Source organism: Temnothorax americanus, unplaced genomic scaffold, assembly GCF_048541705.1.
Source record: "Temnothorax americanus isolate GAGA-0224 unplaced genomic scaffold, ASM4854170v1 Scaffold171, whole genome shotgun sequence".
In the NCBI taxonomy this organism is placed as follows: domain Eukaryota; kingdom Metazoa; phylum Arthropoda; class Insecta; order Hymenoptera; family Formicidae; genus Temnothorax; species Temnothorax americanus.
The window spans coordinates 20359-38250 of record NW_027509309.1 but is presented as its reverse complement, the minus strand read 5'-3'; the positions used below and the strand labels follow the sequence as shown (position 1 = coordinate 38250).

Below are 17892 nucleotides of genomic sequence, written 5' to 3'. Positions count from 1 at the left end.
GCAAGATGCAACGGTAAGTAGAAGATTATTGTTTCATGATAGCGAGTTTTTGATAGTATAATATGTCACAGATAAATCACGTACCACCCTCTCTCTTCATTTTTAGATGCTTTATAAATTGAGCTCTGCCTCGAGTCAGAGCACAGTCTGTATGCGGTCTGTACAAACGTTGCAAACATGGCCAAGAGATTTATTAGTATCTTCTTTTCAGTAGAGATGGTACGGGTAGTGTAATGTGTAGTTGTACAGTGTAACATAGTGGAGTGTACAGTGTAATACAGTTTTTTTATTTGTTTTTTCTGTTTAGTGGAATGGGCCGGAGGATATCGAAGAAATCGAGGTACGCTTGAAGGACTGGTGGGTGCGGATCTGCATTTCGCGAAATTGCGTGAGTATTTGTTTCCTTTGTGCGTGCGCGTGTTTTAAGAAAAAATATTATTTTTAATGTTTATCTTACAGCTGCGTATGGACTACCATATCCCAGGATTTATTAATATAGATCACTGGCGGTGGGTGCGAGAGGAGAGGCGGATAAATCGCGAACTGCAGAACGTATTGTGGGACCGCCATGAGTTCGACATTTTTTATTTACGAAGACTTTTCGGTGAGGATTACGAGGAGGAGGAAGAAGAAATATGGTAAGATAATCGCTTTTTCAATAAAAATTGAATCCTTATCTTAATCTCGTTATTTGTATGTTTAAGGTAATGCGAGAAAAATATTACTCACAGTGTCTTTGTTTAATACATCAGTTAATCTACAAATAAAACAATATATAATATTTATGTTAAAATAATGATATACATCAATTTAATAACTATGTACAAAAAAAAATATTTTTAAAGTTATATAATGTTCAATAAACTAGAAATAAGTAACAAGTTTGTAAATATGCTGCGCATTAGGGTAACATATTAAATAAAAAAAAAATTTAATTTGCAGTAAATAGTAGTATGATTTTTTGTTTGATTTTCCTATATATTCGTTAGATTATGTAAAAGTTGAATGACAAAAACTACGTTTTATGGAAATCTAAAACTCGAACTGCCATCGCCTATAAAAACAAAAAATGCTGTTTTTCAAGAAGACACGCGCGAGGGAGAGATAACGCGAACGGAAGCGAGAAAGACCGCGCGAACGAGAAGACGCGCGCGAACGGGGGACGGGGGAAACATCTACAATGGAGAGACAACGTGAGCGGGAGCGTGTGACGTCACGTTGACCGGTGCGGCGAAACGCGGACCCCCTCGCTCCGCTCCGCGGCGAAAACGCGAACGCTCCGCGGCGCGGCAAAGCGCGGACCCCCTCGCCCCGCTCCGCGGCGAAAACGCGGTCGCCACGCGGCGCGGCAAAACGCGGACCCCCTCGCCCCGCGGCGCCGAAAAAAACGCGGACCCCCTCGCCCCGCGGTGCCGAAAAACGCGGACCCTCTCGCTCCGCGGCGCCGGAAAACACGACGCCCGAAAAACGCAGTTCCCCCCTCCCCCTCCCCCCGCGGCGCCCAAGAACGCAGTTCCCCCTTCCTCACCCCGCGGTTTTTCCCCGCCCGCGGTTCCCCCCTGCCCCCTCACCACCCCTCGCCTTCGGTATGTGGTCCAGAACCGGCTTAGCTTATCTACTTCTTTGTTATCCAAAAGACGAGGCGTTTTGATCCTGTTTATTTATCGCCAGGACAATTCGCCGAATCGCCGAATTTTCTTCGCAATCAGTCGCCTTTATATGCACATCGTGGTTGAATTTTAAATACGAGTTTCGAATCTATCTATGGGTGATTTTTTGCAAAACTCGGTTGCTAGGAGACACAAAGTCCTGTCAAACAAATCGATGTAATTGAGATTTGACAGAATGTATCGATCGCTTTTAACCTGTCGTCGCACAAAATGTAACGTGCTCTCCGCGACTTCCTGGTGGCTGACGACGGCTGCCACACTGGTACTGGTATCCTCCGATTGATCTCCCTCACCCGCACTCAGAGTGGGAAGACCATGCAGGACTCCTTTCTCCTTTCTACCTCTTTTCTTACTCTTCCTACCCTCAGGGGTATCCTGCGTGAGCAGTTTCTCTCTAGCTCTTCGCTTGGAACAAGAAAGACAGCCAAAGTCAAGAATCGGTTTCATATCTGAAGTGTGTTGATTAAAAGTAGTCATAATAATATAGTATATGAGTGTAACAACGGTTCGGCCATCATGGCAGTCCATAACGCATAATAGGCATCTATCCCCGCCGATTTCAAATTCTAGTTAAATGCATAAAAGTTGAGAAGCAGCTTGTCAGGCGATCCCTATTCATGCACGTGACTCTATGCAAGTGTTATGTTATGATTTGATGCAAAAGGTTTAGCATCATCCATACTAAATGAGCACGTATGCTCCGAAAACATCGTCCACTCAAAGATCAGGCCAGACGTTGCTAGTGTATTTTTCCCTCTAGCAGGATATGAAGAAATAGTGATCAATTAATCTTCCACTCATGCGCCCAGGAGAGCCAACTTCAACTCCCGAATAGGCTCTGCCCAGACGCGGACAGCGTTTTTCCACTATAAACATGTGGTTTCACATGGACTTTACTGGCGCCTGGCCAGACCTTGCAGCCGCACGCATCACCGGCAGGGACCAGGAAGGAGCAGGCGAGGGGGCCGGACTGTATGGAAGCGATATGGCGTTTCAGAAGCAGAGTTCGCCTTCGGGCAGTCGTCCGTTATTTCGTTTCAGGTTCCTGCGGCCGTTCACAGCGAGCGATGCGGATACGGCGAACGTACCGAGACAGTCCGCGGAACGGGAGGAGGGCGTATAGCAAACTGATAGACCGCGACCGCGGAGCAGCGAATGTAGAGTCTCGGCGATTGTCCGAGGTCCGAGAAGGCGGATGTGCGCAACGGAATGGCGAAAATAGCGCGCGAACGGAAAATGGCGGACCGTCCGCAAAAACAAAGATTACGCGACGGGCGCGTAAAACTAAGAGCCATGATCGTAGAGGGAGACTTGCGAAAGGTAATACGCGCGTTAAAATTAAGATCCGACCAACGATAAAAAAGATGGCGGACCGTCGGGAAGATTTTGAACCGACGGCATTGCGGTAAAAATATACGTCCCTGACGGGGGTACGGGGTCCCCGAGTCACGCATACGGGGTTGGCGACGCGATACGGTAACGCGGATAGAAGATAGCGAACCGTCCGCGGACGCGCACCAGGTGCGTCATCTACGGGAGTTGAGCACTCCTGACGTCGGGGGGCACTTCGCCGAGCCCATGAAACCGGGTTCTATTGAGATCCGTCAACCGGGTAACGAAATGGCGGACCGTCCGGAAACTCGCCCAGGTGAGTCATTCCCGGGGAAAAAACGTCCCTGATTGACGGGGACGTCCTCACGAACGTCCATATTCGGTCGCCGTCGAAATCCGACGACCGGGAACAAAGTTACAGAACCGTCCGCCATCTCGCGATCTGGACATCTTCTGCGGGGAGAAACCGCGGGAATCGTGTTACCAGGTCCGGAATAAGCGTCAGGAGGGGTCGGCGTCGTCGGCGAGCCCGTTGCTCTGCACCCGGACGTCTTCTCCAGGGTAGTCGCCCGGATGGAGATCGTAGACATTGTAATAGGCCTGGCGCACAGGTCGGCGTCAGCGGCCGAGCGAAATTTGCGAAGTTGAAAAACTGCTACCCTGTTGTCAGGACGGAGCGACCGCGCGAGCGCAACGCGCGTGGAAATTTCCACGGGGTTCGGCGCTAACGGCGTAAACACCCGCGTGGAAAATTACCGACGGCCGACGCGCAGTTAACGGCGAGAGAAAGCGGGATATACGTCGGAGTGGGGGTATACGATACCGATAGTGGGGAGCTCGAACGAGACATACAACTCGAGGCAGTCTCTCGGGGATGTTCGAGCGTGTAAAGCCCGCATCACACTAGCGATTGACGACTGCGTCTGCGTTTGCGTTTGCGTTTGCGTTTGCTTTTGCGTTTGCGCTTGCGATTAGCTATTTGTCTCACATAGTGATTGCAAGCGATGGACGACTGATCGTGTATACATGAGAATTACAAAATTGAAAATTGTGGGGAAAAAATACATTTTTATACTTGCAAACACAACTATATTAAGTTTACTGATATATGAAAGATGGATCGGTACAGGAAGAAGAAAATTTGCGTTATTTTGATGTTTCTAATTTTGAGGCATGAAAAAGAGAGACAAGCATTTCGTAAGAAAAGAATATGGGTTAAACCATGGGTAGCTAGAAGGACACAAAAAGGTTGTTTCCGTAATCTTTTTTTGGAGTTACAACTAGAAGATCCAGAGAAGTATCGCAGGTAAGTATAAAATCTTTTTTTTTGTGACTATGTATAGGTTATAATATAATCAACAGAATGTGATTTAACTATAAATCGTTAATTAATCGCTTTCAATAATACTAAATTTTTCTGTCAGATGTCTTCGTATGACCCCAGATATGTTTGAAGATCTTGTGGAAAAATTGAGCCCATTAATTAAAAGACAGGATACACACCTTCGGCAAAGTATCTCACCTGCAGAAAGGCTTGCTGTGACATTACGTCATTTAGCAACAGGTTGTAGAACAAGTCTGTTTCAAGCAAGTTACATATTTTACCTATTTTCCATTATGAAACAATTCTGTTGTCTGTTGTACAGGCGAAAGTCAAGAATCATTATCTTATCATTTTCGTCTTGGGCAAAGCACTATATCAGGAATTATAAAGGATACTTGTCGTGCCCTTATTTCTGTTTTGCAAGAAAAACATCTTAAATTTCCCGACAGTGAATTAGCTTGGAAAGTAATTGCTCATGATTATATGCAAAGATGGAATTTTCCGAATTGCTTGGGTGCCATGGATGGTAAACACTGTCTGATAGATCCTCCACTTCAGTCTGGTTCTTCATATTTTAATTACAAGGAAACATTCAGTATTGTGCTTTTGGGGCTTGTGGATGCTCAACTCAGATTTATATTTGTTGATGTGGGCACAAATGGGCGAGTATCTGACAAAGGAATATGGAATAAATGTACCCTAAAACATCATTTGCAGAAAAATGACATTAATATACCTCCATCAAGCCCTCTACCAGGTACCGAGCAAGATTTTCCTTATGTGATTATAGGAGATGAAGGTTTTGCTCTATCTACAAATGTGCTTATTTCTTATCCTAAAGAACAATGTACAGGCAAAAAGGAGAGGAGAATTTATAACTACAGGTAACTACAAGTAAAAGTAAAGAAATAGGTGTTTTTTTTATAAATCAGTATTAATTAAATTTTACATTTAATAATTGCAGATTGTCTAGAGCAAGACAATGTTCGGAAAACGCATTTGGCGTTATGGTCAGCAGATTTAATATACTCAGATCTCCTATGAGATATGACCCAGATGATGCTCGTGATATTGTACTGGCCATTTGTTGTCTTCATAACATGTTGAGATCTCACAGTGTAGGCCGTATAATGTATACTCCACCAGGATACATTGATATGGAAAATGAAATGACAAGTCAGTTCCAATATGGAGATTGGCGAAGAGCACAAGGACAAGGTTTAATACAGTTGCAACATCAAGGAGGCAACCGCCATGCTTCTGCTGCTTTGCAAATGCGAGAGACTTTATGTGAATATTTCAATAACGTTGGAAGAGTACCATGGCAAGATGAAGCAATTTATTGACAAGTGATATACTTTTGAATTAATATACTTTTGTAGAACTTCCTATTTTGTGTTTACTACAGTGTAATATATTTGGAAATTAAATATTTATAAATAAACAATATTTGTATTTTTTTTTAAACAAAGGATTAATTTTATTTTTCTATTATGAACATAAGAAATATCAGTAGATAACATTTAATATGAGTAAAGGCTATAATATGAGTAAAGGTATAATCTTTCTATCAAGTCTAAAGAAATAAAATAAAACAAATAAAATCTGTATGTTCAAACTAAAAATAACATTCTCTATATGTTGAAACGCATAGTTGCTTACTAGATTAATGGTAATTAGGTATTTTTAATTGTATTATGTTTAGAAAAAAATGTTATATATGTATTTTAAAACTGAGACAGTAGTTTTAATATTTCATTTTCACACAGTTTACGCTGATCAGGTGTCATTTGACGCAATCTTGCTGCGATAAACGATCCTAATGTAAAAGCAGAGTCAGTAGGTGTAGATGAATCATCAAGTGTAGTTTTTGGTTCCGGTTTGCACAAAACTTTAATAGCACCAACTGCTTCTTCCATTAAAGTGTCAGACTTTCTTTTAGCCTGTCCTCGTTTAATATACATCTGATTCTCAGCATCTTGTATTTTGGGAACTGATGATAAAGGCTTTGTTAATGCTGCTGGCTGTGAATACAAAATATTCCATGAGGAGAGGTTAATATTCTGGAAGTTTATAATATCAACAACTTGCTTCAACTTACTGTGTGGCTTGTGCTTGCAACACTTCTAGATAATATTGATAAATCTGTGGAATTATCGGACAACTCTTCCGTTAGTTGAATCATAAATTGCTGCAACAAATAATTTTATTGTACTAATTTCTCAATAAAATATGTTCAAACGTTGTCAAAGCACTATTTCAATAGTCTTACTTCCGTAGAGTCATAATAAACATTTAAAACTGTAGATTTCTCAGCAACAATTTCTTCTTGATCCTCTTCCGCTCTACATGGTGGCCACTGTGCCAATAATTCATTTGACGTTTGTTCCTCTATCTGTGACATAGTATCATCAGGTTTCTCTGAGGAAATAGTGAGATTTGAGATGGAAGCACTCTGAACTGCTGCCTTTGTAAAAACTTTAAGCGATCGTACAGAGGCCACTTTGGAATATAAATATCCGCAGTGCCCTTTCCACTGCGTTTGGACTCCTTCAAATTCCTCAAATTTGACATGAAAGTATCTCTCATACTTTTAAATCTGCTTGCTACAATAGACCCTACAAAAGAAGAGGACATTTTACTTTAAAGGCATGCAATTTATTTGTACACATGAACTCTTTTAACTTTTGCATTATACACAGATGTGTTAATTTGAAAACTATACAAAATCAATACATAACCTATATTATGTACTATGTTATGTATTAGTTATTAATAGAAATAATTTCTTAATTTGTTTTTTTCTACATTAATATATATAATACAATATTTACCTGAGAAGCGAGGTCCTAAAAAACGGGCCATTTCTTCCCAAACCTCTTCTTTCAGATCTACTCTTTTGTAAAGCTCAGATGTACAATCCCATAGGATAGGTCTACACTCTACTAGATTGATCAGTGTAAACTCAATATCTTTGAAAAATAAATCAGTTTTCTTCGGTGGCATGATTATTAACGTAGATTTCACGTTCGTAAATTTCCAGATCTCTTCAATTTTCGTTCCAATACAACATGAACTATGTGTGCCACTACTGGTCACATGACTACAAGTCGCTTTGTGATTGGTTATGTTTGCGTTCATCATTATGAAAAATAGACGGACGGCTAAATGGGAATCGCGAATCGCAATCGTCAGCAGCTTCTTGCTCATTGGTCAAGAGATAATCGTAGACGCAAACGCAAATGCAAACGCAGTCGTCAAATAGAAATCGTGAATCGCAATCGCCAGCAGCTTCTTTCTCATTGGTCAAGAGATATCGTAGACGCAAACGCAAACGCAGACGCAGTCGTCAATCGCTAGTGTGATACGGGTATAACACGTATTAAGCTTCGCTCTGCGTCGTCGCGCTAAGTCACCGCGATCGTCACACGAGTTCGATAATTACGGCTCGCCAACATTCATAACAACCGGGAACGCCCGCGGAACGCGTTAATTGTCGTCTTTACACTGACGAACGGCCTTTTTAGACCGAAATAACTTCGTGCGTCGTAGATAAACGGGGCGTGTGTGCCTACGTATACGAGCGTCCGACATCTTTTGTGACTTGAAACTTTGTGAACAACCAACACTGGAAATCAATATAATTGAATAAATTAAACATCCTTTTCGTAAAAAATATCGAGAATTAATTAAATTGGACTTACCTTCTGACGACCTGATCCATTGGCGTCGATCACTCGAAGTCCATCGTTGATCCTGGATTCCGGTGGCAGCGACGATCCTGATCGATGACGGCGATGATCCAGCGGTGGCAGGAACCTGAAAAAGGGAGAAAATTAGTCTAATTGATAGTTCGAGATATCGTTCGATACTTACTTTCTCGGTGGTTCAAAGGTCAAACCGAGTGGCGACCGTTGATTATTAAGGACACGTAGCGTTGATCCGTGCCTCCAGTAGTACCGTCCGGTTACAGTAAAGGAGCACGAGGAGCACATAACCTTCGACATACACCGATCACGTGACAAGGACCTGCGGCTCTTCATACTGAGACAGCGGAACAGCCAAGGTGGGAGATACTTCAATGCTACGGCGGGGTTAAAATCTTCGTGACCTTAAACAAGATGGCGACCGTGACAGGACACGTACGTATATGATCGGAGAATTCAAGGTCACGGGTCTTATACATAGACTCGGAGTGCGCGTTTAGCGAGTCTAACGTGCGAATAACGACGAAGACGCGGACATCGTTGGAGACAGCCGGCGGTGACGTGGGACACCGAGGTGTCGGAGCAAGTGGCACGACGAGTGCGAAAATCTTAGTGCGTCAGTGTGTGAGGGTACCACGGCACGACAGCTTTCAGCGAGCACCGAGTGCGACAAGGCCAGACGACGAAGAAGTGCAACCGCGTCACAACAACGTGCATGAAGCGTGTGAAGTCGCGCGTCGACAAACTGACGTGGCGACACTACCGAATTGCACAACGACGTACGGGCGTAAAGTGTACGACGAGTCGCAGAGCCGACATAGCGCGAAGGCCGCGAAAATTATTTTCGGTTCGAGGGTAGAGAGAAACCGATCCGACGCGTCATAACAACGTGCGACAACGAACGCGAGGCCGCAGCGTGATACGCACGCGGTCTAAACAAACGCGTCTCGACAACGTACGGGCGTGATCAGGGCGAAATCGAATCCCGCAACCGACGTCCAGAACTGCGGCACCATAGGGCCGAAAGTGCGAGGCGGAAAAAAGAATAGTCGTATGGCGACGGTGACGCATACCCCATCGAAGATCCGCACCAGGTCGCAACAGCGATCGGCCAACGACGACGAACAACGGGGTGACGACCCAATCAACGTCGAAGAAGATACCGAGTGTCGTAACGACCTCGACAAACAATCACCGTTGGACATAATTGTTCCGACAGGTGAACAACAAAACGAGGCGATGAACCTCAGTGCGGAGAAAACGATGGACACTCCCATGGAAAACGAGCGTAAGTTCGTGGTGCAAGTGCAGAAATTAATGGCGCAGCTAATCCAGATGCAACGGACCGCGAGGCAGCAGCACAGACGAGATTCTGTCGCGACAATGAATACGGATCGTGGTCCGGCGGGTGAACAATCCGACGACAAAACGGGCTCACGGGCGTACAGCGACGAGGATCAGTTCAACGCGGGAAGACTGCAGAGGGTACCGATCCAAGCTAGATTGCCTAGAGGAGGATGGATCAAGAGTCCGTTCGACGAGTTGACGTTCGTAGGGAAAACGGATAAACAAAGTCCTATCAGATTCTTCGAGAAATTCGAGAAGATAGCTAAGTACGAAGGTGTATCCGAAGAGGAACAGATGTTCCATTTCGGTAAATGCATGAGGGGAGCAGCGAGCCAGTGGCACGAGTTGCAGCTGGCGGAGAGCTTTAAAGAAATCAAGGATAAATTCCGACAATACTTCTGGGGCGGCCAGGCGCAGGTGCGCTTTAGACTGCGGGTATATCTTGACAAGTACACACCTGGAACGGTATCGATGACGGAATATGCCTTGAACATGGCGGGTTAAGCAAAAACGTTACGACCGCCGATGACCGACGAAGAGTTGGTACTAACGCTCCGCGAGCACTTCGATGGTGACATCGCGCGGGAGCTTAGGCCGTCAATAGTGAAAACGGTCACTGACATGATAGACATGTTGGACACTTTGGAAAACGAGCGAGAAACTCGACGACTGCGCGGGGAAGCTCGAAGAACCAATGACAAGCCGACGAGTCGAGCGAACTATGGGCCGAGTCAGACGACCAACCGAAGCAAAGAGACGAAGGATGGCGGACACCAAAACAATTTCGCCAGACGCGACGCGACGAGAAATTCGCCGCAAAACCAGTCGACCAGCTGGCGAAAGGCTGACACTCCGGATACGAGAAAGCGCGGTGGAGTCGACATAGTCGAGGAACCCGATAGCGATGACAGTTAGGCGAAGCCCCGGGTGACTAGACATACCCGGGATAGAAATAACAATCAGAGAAAGGAGACGGTCAAGCCGGGATACCGATTTGACGGGAAGATGTCCGAATCGGAAGAATCGGACAGAGGGCGTCGTAAGATCATGTGCGGGCATGGCCGGACGACAGGTAAAGACAGGAAGAAGGTCACAGGAGACGGTAAGGGGACGAAACGTAGGCGTGAAAGTGACTCCAGTAGCGGTAACCGCACAGAGAAAGAATCGCGAAAGTGTTGCACGTTGACCCGTGAGGCGGAGGAAGGGCCGCTGAACATCATCAGAACCAAAAAGATCATCGAGGAGATCGATCGAGATTTGGAACTCTCGCAAAATGCAGAGATTAAATGTGCTATACCGATGGTAGCGCTCGACTTCGGCGGAAGCAAAGTGAGAGCGTTGGTCGATACCGGGTCACAGATTACAGCAATCACGCGAGAGTGCTACCAACGATTGCTCGAGTGCGGTAAAGAGATTGAAGTGATACCGATCTAGCGGTTTTGTTTGAGAGGAGCGTTTGCCGAAAAGGGGACAGCCGTGACGAGTAAGGCCCGGATCACGGGAAGATACGGAGGGGAAGATCTAACGCACGAATACTGTATCGTAGAAACGCTGGCGTATGACATAGTGCTGGAGATAGACTTCCAGCTGAAGCACCGAATGAGGATGGAATGCAAAGGGGAGGTGAACATACGTTTCCAGCAACCCGCCGAGCCTAGTAGAATCGTGAGCGCGATCACCGTGGAGGAGGCTACGCTGAAACTTCAAGACATCATGAACAAACACGCCACGGTCTTCGACGGCCAAATTGGAAGAGTGAAGCACTACAAACATAGGATCGAAATGAACTCGGCAAAACCGTACAAGAAGAAGACATATCCGATACCCGAAATCCATAAAGAACGAGTGAGGAAATACCTGCAAGAGTTTGAGAAAAAGGGAATTATCGCGAAACAGGCCACGCAGTACGTAAACCCGCTGGTGGTTGTTATCAAGAAGAACGGCGACATTCGATTGTGTCTGGATGTCCGCGAAATAAACAAGTACATGACAAATGACCACGCACAACCCCCGACGATCGAGGAGGTGTCTCGGCGTATTGGTCGCAAGAAATATTTTACTACGTTGGACGTCACTAATGCTTTCTGGCAAATCCCGTTGGAGAGCAAATCCCGGCAATATACCGGATTCTTGTTTGATGGCCAGACGTATGTGTTCAAACGAATGCCGTTCGGCCTAAAAACAGCGGGAGCGTCATTTACGCGCGCAATGGATGGAGCACTGGCGCCGATGGAGTTTATCATTCAATACTTGGATGACGTGCTCATCGCGTCGGACACCTTTGAGGAACACTTGGAGCACATCGAATGGGTCCTGGCGCAAATGGAAGCCGCGAAGTTCAAGTTAAATCGTGACAAGTGTGAGTTCCTGCGAGAGGAGATAAAATTTCTGGGACACACTTTTAACGAAGTGAAAGCGGAGATCAACCAGGAGACCCGAATTGCGATTGCCGACTTCGAACGGCCCAGAAATAAGAAACAGATCCTATCATTCTTGGGATTGGTAAACTGGGATCGGCGATTCATAAAAAATATAGCGCGTATGACCAGGCCGCTGGAGGAGTTGTTAAAGAAAAAACGGAAATTTGAATGGACGTCCGCGCAACAGAACGCTTTTAATGAGATTAAGCGGGCGTTCCAGGAGGCACCAGACCTCTATTTCATACGGCCGGGATGGCGGTTCGGGATGTACGTAGATGCGGCGAGAACGGGACTCGGGGCACGCCTGTTCCAATACGTCGAAGGATCGGAGGAGAAACAGACGGTGGGATATGTGAGTCGCAGCCTGAAGGGAGCCGAGATCAACTATACGGTGACGGAATTGGAATGCCTGGCGTTGGTATGGGCGCTAAGGAAATGGCACACGCTCCTATTGGGACGCCACGTGAGGGTCTACACGGACCATCAAGCGCTCAAGTTCCTAAACACATGCGTGCACAATAACGGGAGAATAGCCAGATGGTTCGCGTTCCTCCAGGAGTTTGACTTGGAGATCCATCACTTGCCGGGGAAAGATAACGTAATAGCGGATACCCTCTCAAGGAGGGGGACGGCAGGTGACGGAGAGGCGGAGGACAAGCGCATCGCGGTAATTAACAACGCGAGGCAGGGAGATGAAACCACTCCATGGATAGACGTCATACAAGAAGCGCAGGACGGAGAAGAAGAGCTGCAGGCCGCGAAGCCGGATGACACGCAGAACGTGTACACGCGCGAGGGCCTGATCAGGATAAAGTACCCACATGGGGACCGGATTGCGTTATCGCATAGAGCGGTGTGGCGGATCACCCAGGAGGCCCATAAGCTGCTAATCCATTTTGGCACGGACAAAGTTCTGGAGTTTATGAAAAAACATTTCCACGGACCGAACTTCGCGCGAGTAGCGAAAGACGTGGTGGCGTCGTGCGACGTCTGCCAGGTCACCAAATACTATACCAGACCAACGGTGGGGAATCAATATTATGACCTCCCGGAGGCCCCGGGGGAGATACTGTCATTAGATATATTCGGCCCGCTACCGCGAACGGCGCGAGGTGAGAAGTATGTTTTGGTCGTAATGGACCAGTTCTCCAAGTACATCAAACTGTACCCAATGAGGGATCAGAGATTGGATACCATCACCGAGGCACTCGAGAACGGTTTCTTTCAAGAAATCGGGATACCCCAGACAATATTGACGGACAATGGGGGCCAGTTTCTCACGGACACGTGGCGCGAAATCGCGCGCGTAAAGGGATTCGGGGTTCGGAGAACGAGCCCGTACAACCCACAATCCAACCCGGTGGAGCGAGTAATGCGCGAATTGGGCCGTATCATGAGGACCTACGCGAGCAACCGCCAGTATACGTGGCACCATATCGTACCGAGAGCGGAAACGGTGATCAACAACACGACACACTCACCTACGGGATATGCACCATGCGAGCTGAACGACGGCGAAATCGGACGACTGGACCTGGACCCACGATTGCAACCCCTAGTAACGGAGGAACCGCCGTGGGAAGAAAAGGTGGATGCGGTCCGGGATAAATTAAGAGAAGCCGCGGCGAAGCGCAAGAGGCAAGCGGAGAAGCACGGAACCGCGGAATACCGGGTCGGACAGGAGGTATGGGTAAAATTACACCGACGATCCGACGCGAATAGGCGGATAACACGGAAAATCCATTTGGTGTACAATGGCCCGTACCGCGTCCAGCGGGTCATACGACCCAACGCCTACCTGCTCGAAAGCCTCGAGGGGCACACGAAGGGCGTGTACAACGCCCGACAAATGAAACCACACCGGAAAGCGTTACTTAGGGAAAAAGAGGAGCAATATCCGGAGAGGGAAGAACGGTCAGACGAAGGGGAGACGTCAGGTGGTGAACCAGAAGAGATCGAAGACGAGAATGACGGGGAGCAACACGAGGACGCGGAGTACCCAGACGAGGGAGAAGACCGACCCAGTGGCCCCGAGATGGGAAGTCAGGACGAGGACGAAGCGTCCCTGTACCAAGAAACGCAGTCAGATAGCGAAGCAGGACCGAACGAAGAACCGGACGCGACTGAGGAAGAGAGTCCAGAGGAAATGGACAATGACGGGGAGTGCTCGGAGTATGACGAAGAGGAAGGAGGGGGAAACCCACCGAGCGAAGTCGCAGCGGAGGACGAGAGCGACCGGGAGGCTCAGGCGTCGGACGACGAAAGCGGCGTAGAAGAGAGAGGGGACGCAGAGGCAGCCGATTTCGGCTTCGATGCGGATGACGAAGGGGAAGAGATCGAGATTATCCAAGAGATACCTACCGCAAGGAGGAACGAAAGCAAACCAGAGGTAGAAGAAAACCCCAGGCCACGCGGCCGGCGAGCACGACTGGAAGAAACGATCGGATTCAGGGAGGAACTACGGGAGGAAGAACCACCCGTGGAAGAAATAAGCGGCGAAGAGGAATGGCGTGAAATAGCCGATCGATACCGCAATGCCCCGACGGATGAGGAGGAATGGCGAGAGGAGCCGCCCGTGGAAGAAATAAGTGGTGAAGAAGAATGGCGGCAAATCCTAGACCGGTACCTGGCAACGACCACCGATGAAGAACGAGAGGAACGGGAAAGCGTGATCGAGGTGTCTTCCGACGCGGATTGGGGCAGAAGGTGGACGGACGACGAGTCAGATATAAGAGATTTGCGGATGCACGCCATCAGGTTAGACACGCGCGACTGCGAGGGAAAACAAAGCCCCGAGCGAGACGAGACGCAACGCCCGTGGCTGACGGGGAGTTTGCAGCCGCACGCATCAGCGGCAGGGACCAGGAAGGAGCAGGCGAGGAAGCCGGACTGTATGGGAGCGATATGGCGTTTCAGACGCAGAGTTCGCCTTCGGGCAGTCGTCCGTTATTTCGTTTCAGGTTCCTGCGGCCGTTCACAGCGAGCGATGCGGATACGGCAAACGTACCGAGACAGTCTGCGGAACGGGAGGAGGGCGTATAGCAAACTGATAGACCGCGACCGCGGAGCAGCGAATGTAGAGTCTCGGCGGTTGTCCGAGGTCCGAGAAGGCGGATGCGCGCAACGGAATGGCGAAAATAGCGCGCGAACGGAAAATGGCGGACCGTCCGCAAATACAAAGACTACGCGACGGGCGCGTAAAACTAAGAGCCATGATCGTAGAGGGAAACCCGCGAAAGGTAATACGAGCTTTAAAATTAAGATCCGACCAACGATAAAAAAGATGGCGAACCGTCGGGAAGATTTTAAACTGACGGCATTGCGGTAAAAATATACGTCCCTGATGGGGGTACGGGGTCCCCGAGTCACGCATACGGGGTTCGCGACGCGATACGGTAACGCGGATAGAAGATAGCGAACCGTCCGCGGACGCGCACCAGGTGCGTCATCTACGGGAGTTGAGCACTCCTGACGTCGGGGGGCACTTCGCCGAGCCCATGAAACCGGGTCCCATTGAGATCCGTCAACCGGGTAACGAAATGGCGGACCGTCCGGAAACTCGCCCCAGGTGAGTCATCCCCGGGGAAAAGACGTCCCTGATTGACGGGGACGTTTTCACGAACGTCCATATCCGGTCGCCGTCGAAATCCGACGACCGGGAACGAAGTTACAGAACCGTCCGCCTTCTCGCGACCTGGACATCTTCTGCGGGGAGAAACCGCGGGAATCGCCAAGTACGTGCAGAGCGAGACCGACCGTGACTCATTTACGCGACGCGACGAGTTGTGAGTACTTGAGATGTTGAGATCTCGATAACTAATAAACAGATCAAGTTCTAAGTAGACTTGATCGATAGCTTGGGTTTGAATTATGTAACAAAAGTGTTTTTACTTTTTTGCTACGTGCCCTACGAACGAAGATATTGCGACGCAAAGTCTAAAATGTTAAATTTTATAATTAACAAACGTCCACGTTCTCCGTTTGCTATTTTCGCCACGGCGCTAGTAGCGTGTCTTTTTCACTTTTTTGACACTAGCGATGCTAGTATCGCCAGTGATCGCCAGTTTCGAGCGTCTCGATGGTTTCGATTATCGCGAACTGTTACGAGCTAAAATGAAATTATCAAGAGACATAGTACTACGGTAGTGTCTCACGCCAAGTACACGCGAAGCGAGACTGCACCGTGACTCTTTTAAACCCGGTCTACATAAAATTCGCAGTTTGCGAAACGCAAGGCACACGCACAGTCTACATGTGAATCTAACCTCTATACACAGAGAGGTTAGATTCACATATAGACTGTGCGTGTGTCTTGCGTTTTGCGAACTGCGGCCTATGTAGACCAGGCTTTATGCAAACGCACGAGTTGTATGTACGTGTGCGTTCTGCGCTCAGTGCAGATAGTGCGTTCAGCCGGTTCAGCGCGTTGTTATATTATGTTTACGCGAGCATTACTTCTGTAGTTACTTACGATAATTCCTCCGCGTAAACGGGGTTTTGTTGTAACTTACGATAATTTATTTCGTGTAAACGATTGAATTATCGTAAGTTACTACAGAAGTAACGCTCGCGTGAACGTAAGTCAGTTATAACCTAAAAATATATAGTGACAGTCGTGACCATTGCCGCGTGATAGATAGTGATAGTGAAATATATTGTTACGCTCCGTTCGCTATTCGTGTCGCGCGCACTCACGAACGCGTCCGCGTACTTCCGGGATCGCAGAAATAACCATTCTCGTTATACAAATAAAAACTCGGGTTTATTTAAACTCAGATCGAAATACAAGAGAGTTCTGGGAAACCGGACCGAATGATTCGAGTCACCAGATCAATCTGACAGGCGGTAATTAAATCAATAATTCTACGCGTCCCCGTTGTCAAGAGACGCGCTTTGGCTTGAAACTTCTGCGGAGCGAAGCCAATTTCAGCCCACGAGAACGAACGTCTCGGCACAGGCGAGCGAGCGCAACAATATATTGACGGCAGGGAGCTGATGCCGAGGAGATCTTTAAGAAGAAAAGTGTATCTAAAATTGCACACGTACGTATATATGCTGTGAGCTTGTCAAAATGGATTGATCGATAATGAGGAATCCGCCGAGACACACTCGGCGGAGAAAAAGAACGAGTCCTCTACCCCGGCGCGCCGGCCAAAAGAGTCGCGACCCGGACAGCCGGATTTTAAAGGGGCCGCGCGAAGCGGACGTAGTTCGAGCCGCGCCGCAATGAGGAGAGGCGCCAGGCACCGATGAAAGCGTTAGGATCGGCGCACGCCACGAGCGGCGCACCACTGCGCAGGCGCGGGGAGCCGGCGCAATCCCGGCGAGCCACCGTCGCCTCACTGTCGTGCCGGAGATAGCGAGAGAAGCACGCTGCGAGCCCGGGACTGCCGATCCGGACACCCTGCGGACGACAATTGTAAGGTCACCACTCTGGCGTCCCCGCGTGGGTAAGGACTCGTTCGAGGCGATGGCCCCGCGTCTATCGCGTCGTATCTTACAAGGGGACTTTCAGGCTAACGGATTTTTGTTTTTTTTCGTACTTACTGTACTTGAGGGTCATCACTCGGACATCAATTTCCCAAAGTATTAAGGCGCGCTTTTCAAAAAAACTCGAAAAAATCGATTTTGAAAAATTCCGAGCGCGCTATGTACACAGAATTTTAATTTTAATGTAAAATTTATCAAATCTATGCTAATTAATATTTAATCGTTTTTAATTTTGTTTTCAATAAAAAACTTACATTTTCTTATTTTGAATATTGGTACAAAAATGAAAAACATCAGGTAGGAAATAAAATGGTTTTATATTTTTGAAAATTACGAGAAAATACAGCGCAAAAATGATATTGTTACGCCCGTGCTGTCCTCGTGTCGCGCGTATATGCGAGTCGCCCGTCATTTAATGTCGCGTCGCGAACCGTCCTTAGTGACGGATGCTTGTTTGCTAATATTGATTGCGTGATGCTCAATTAACTATTGATTTTCCTGTTATACCTGATGTTCAGATTTACTCTGGGACGCGTCTCGTTCGGACGTGTCGTCCCGAGCTCCTCTATTATACCGAGAGTCGTAATAAAGAGCTACTGATT

At 47.6% G+C, this 17892-nt stretch overlaps 1 pseudogene across 1 annotated transcript; it reads right to left on the bottom strand.

Moving 5' to 3' along the window:
* Positions 1-5924: 5924 nt before the first annotated feature.
* Positions 5925-8087, bottom strand: LOC143895988 (uncharacterized; annotated as a pseudogene). The gene is made up of 4 exons (XR_013256524.1): positions 7161-8087; positions 6599-6944; positions 6428-6517; positions 5925-6389 (listed from the first exon to the last, which is right to left on the bottom strand). The product of XR_013256524.1 is annotated as an uncharacterized LOC143895988 (transcript).
* Between the last annotated feature and the right edge of the window lie 9805 nt (positions 8088-17892).